General features: G+C 38.9%; 1 pseudogene; it reads right to left on the bottom strand.

The window, feature by feature from the left end:
* Positions 1–2205: 2205 nt before the first annotated feature.
* Positions 2206–2693, bottom strand: LOC101116284 (peptidyl-prolyl cis-trans isomerase A-like; annotated as a pseudogene).
* Between the last annotated feature and the right edge of the window lie 1373 nt (positions 2694–4066).

Genomic DNA, 4066 nt, shown 5'->3' on the forward strand with positions numbered 1-4066 from the left:
CTGTAAAATGGAGCTAAAAGTGCCATTAATGTGTGGTTCCTAGGAAGAGCTGGTGTTTGACATGTGGAAGTTGCTTCCTTCTTTGGAATAAGGGACAGTTAAGCATTTAGTGCTCCTCTGAGGATTTGCCTGGATTCCTTCATCAAATGGAAGTTTCCAAGCTATGTTCGTAAGTAGTCTTATATCTTTAATGGAAATAGTTACATTCAAGTTTAACTGTTAAGATTTGTCTTTCTGTGAAGCATCACTAAAATTACTTTTCACTGAAATGTGTTCCCCAGACTATTTTCCCCTAAAGATGGCTGGGCATTGATCAGGGATACCCTCATGGCCAAGGTGCCAGTGGCCCATGGTGAAAGGGAAAGGCCACTGAATCAGAAGCAGATAATCTTGTTAGAGCCCACTTGAGATGGCCTAATTCCCCAATGTTACTAAATGCTGCTGAATTAAACAAGCAACCACTGCCCCATTTTAAATACATGTTTCCTGCAGTTAAAATTCTAAGGAGCATTTGAAAAAAAAGTAGTCATATGCAGACTAAAAAAAAGAACACAAAATCCAGCTACATGGTACATCTTAAAGTAAGTGTTTCAGGGACAGAAAAACTCAAATAACATCTAATACACAGATCCAACTAGGAGGAAACAGAGTGTCCCTTAGGTCTGTGAGCTCATTGAATGGACATTGATGGATTTGTTTTCCTTTCAGATTAAATTGAACTTCTGATGTGAAAGTGGTTTACTGGCTTCTGATCTTGAAAGCAACATTTTTTTTCTCCCAATAACTAACTTTCTCTTGTTTAGGTGTTTTAGCTTTTTAGCAGCTTGAAAAGTGGCACATTGGAGTATCGGAAGATTCAGAAGAAATTATTTGCTTAAAAAATGTTGAGAGAAACAGAATTTGGCTAACTCCACTTTCCCTCTGGTAAAGTGGTGTCTGGCAAATAGACTGTTCTAGGGGCTTGAATATTTTCTCTTAGGCTCAAATGCCCAAAGATATGCAAAATAACATTTCAGCAATTTTTCATAGCTTGACAAGATAAATATCGGAACTGAATGTGAACATTTGTGTAAATGAGGAGTGGCCTTTAATGATGGAGATAACGCATAGGAGTGTTAAGTAGATGTCAGTGTTGGCTGTTAATTAGATAATGTCTGTACTGAGAACTCATTTTACCTTAGCATCTGTGGATGTAATCTCATCTTCAGGGTTAGCTGCTTTAGGAAAAGATATCTTATGCTAATTTATAGCTCAATAATTTTTAATTTCAGACATTGGCAGATAAAATATCTAGATATGGCAGAGACACCCACATGAATGTAGAATAAATGCTATTGTTTATGTCTGACTGCTAGCTTTCCCTGTCATCTTTGATTATATGTTACACTTGTCAAAAACTAAGTAATCAACATTGGTTCCTCACTGCTCCATAAATTTTAGACTTTATTTGGATTTCATCAGTTTTTCTATCAATGTCCTCTTGCTATGCCAGGATGAAGATCAGGTACCATGATGTGTTTAAGTGTATATCTCCTGAGTTTCTTCTGTTTGTAGCAGTTTCTGAGTTATTACTTGCTTTTTGTGACTTTGGCAATATTACTGTGTGCTAGCCAAGTATCCTGTGGAATTTCTTCCAGCTTGGGTATGTCTGATGTTTTCTCTCATGAATCGGCTGAGGTGAAGGTCTTTCTGAACACAGTATATGATGGGGTCACAGCAGCCACATGATATATCTGATGATGCTACTATTTCACCCTGCCCCCCCTTTTTTTTTTACTAAAATATACAGTAAAACATGAAATACTAAAGAGTATATCAAATGACTTATTTTTGCATTCTAGGTAGGTATGATTTGGAGTGAAAGGAGGGAGTTTCATTAAAAAATACTCTGGATATACCTTAGCCCTTCTGCATATCTGAATTTGGAGTAAGTCAAATGAGGGAACATCTGGGTTATGCCTTTTTTTAAAAAAAGTAGTTTTCTTTTTTGTTGTTATTGTTGTTGTTTTGTTTTTATTTCATAATCATAAATTTAACTTTGCAATCCAGCTAAACTTGGAGGGGAATAAGGAAAATATGGAACCTGAAGAACTGTAGCAAAAGCACAAAGATTATAGGATATTTCAAGCAGATAAGGGTAAAGGGTGCTCTCCTGGACTACAGAAGGAATGGTCTGGTGGCTAGGTAAAACACAGGTCAAATTTATTAGATTTTTCCACAGTCAGCAATGGTGATCTTGCTGGTCTTGCCATTCCTGGATCCAAAGCACTCCATGGCTTCCACAATATTCATGCCCTCTTTCGCCTTGCCAAAGACCACACACTTGCCATCCAACCACTCAGTCTTGGCAGTGCAGATGAAAAATGGAACCGTTTGTGTTGGGGCCAGCATTTACCATGGACAAGGTGCCAGGACCTGTATGCTTTCAGGATGAAATTCTCATCAAAAAATCTCTTGCCATAGATGGACTTGCCACCAGTACCATAATGGCATGTGAAGTCACCACCCTGGCACATAAATCCCGGAATTATTCTGTGAAAGCAGGAAACTTTATAACCAAATCCTTTCTCCCCAGTGCCCTGAGCATGAAAGTTTTCTGCTGTCTTTGGAACTTTGTCTGCAAACAGCTCAAAAGAGACATGGCCCAAGGGCTCGCTGTCGACACCGATGTCAAAGAAGATGAGGTTGACCATGGCTGGACAGCTCAAGAGACTCTGGGGTGGCAGCATCTGCAAGGCCTAAAATAGTTTTCTTTAGGAACTGTCAACATGTTGTTGTTGAACTGTGGACTTGTAACTCTGCATGGACTATGGCCAGTCAATAATATGTACTTAAAAGCTGCATTATTTTAAAATGAATGTTTTATCCAGGTACTCATTCTTTTATTGTTATTTGCTTTTTAAACTTTGTTTTAGTCACTTAAAGAAAATCTTCTTAAGGCACAATTTTCCTGAAATCCATTCCAAGTTGTTTCAATTCAGTTCAGTTCAGTCGCTCAGTCATGTCTGACTCTTTGCAACCCCATGAATCGCAGCATGCCAGGCCTCCCTGTCCATCACCAACTCCCGGAGTTCACTCAGAATCTCGTCCATCAAATCAGTGATACCATCCAGCCATCTCATTCTCTGTCATCCCCTTCTCCTCCTGCCCCCAATACCTCCCAGCATCAGAGTCTTTTCCAATGAGTCAACTCTTCGCATGAGGTGGCCGAAGTACTGGAGTTTCACCTTTAGTATCATTCCTTCCAAAGAACAACCAGGACTGATTTCCTTTAGAATGGACTGGTTGGATCTCCTTGCAGTCCAAGGGACTCTCAAGAGTCTTCTCCAACACCACAGTTCAAAAGCATCAATTCTTCGGTGCTCAGCTTTCTTCACAGTCCAACTCTCACATCCATACATTACCACTGGAAAAACAATAGCCTTGACTAGACGGACCTTAGTCAGCAAAGTAATGTCTCTGCTTTTGAATATGCTATCTAGGTTGGTCATAACTTTCCTTCCAAGGAGTAAGTGTTTTTTTAATTTCATGGCTGCAATCACCATCTGCAGTGATTTTGGAGCCCCCCAAAGTAAAGTCTGACACTGTTTCCACTGTTTCCCCATCTATTTCCCATGAAGTGATGGGACCGGGTGCCATGATCTTCATTTTCTGAATGTTGAGCTTTAAGCCAACTTTTTCATTCTCCACTTTGTTTAGGAATGGATAAAGAAGATGTAGTATATGTATATGTATACAATGGAATATTACTCAGCAATGAAAAAGAATGAAATAAGGCAATTTGCAGCAACATGGATAGACCTAGAGAGTGCCATACTGGGTGAAGTAAATCAGACAGAGAAACATAAATATCATATGACAACCTTTATATATGGAATATAAAAAGAAATGATAGAAATGAATTTACTTACAAAACAGAAAGAGACTCACAGACTTAGAAAATGAACTTCTGGCTGCCAGGGGGAAAGGATAGTTAAGGACTTTGGTAAGGTCATATACACACTGCTATGTTTAAAGTGGATAACCAGCAAAAAACTATTACATAGCACTTGGAACTCTGCTCAAT

Source organism: Ovis aries, chromosome 2, assembly GCF_016772045.2.
Source record: "Ovis aries strain OAR_USU_Benz2616 breed Rambouillet chromosome 2, ARS-UI_Ramb_v3.0, whole genome shotgun sequence".
NCBI lineage: Eukaryota > Metazoa > Chordata > Mammalia > Artiodactyla > Bovidae > Ovis > Ovis aries.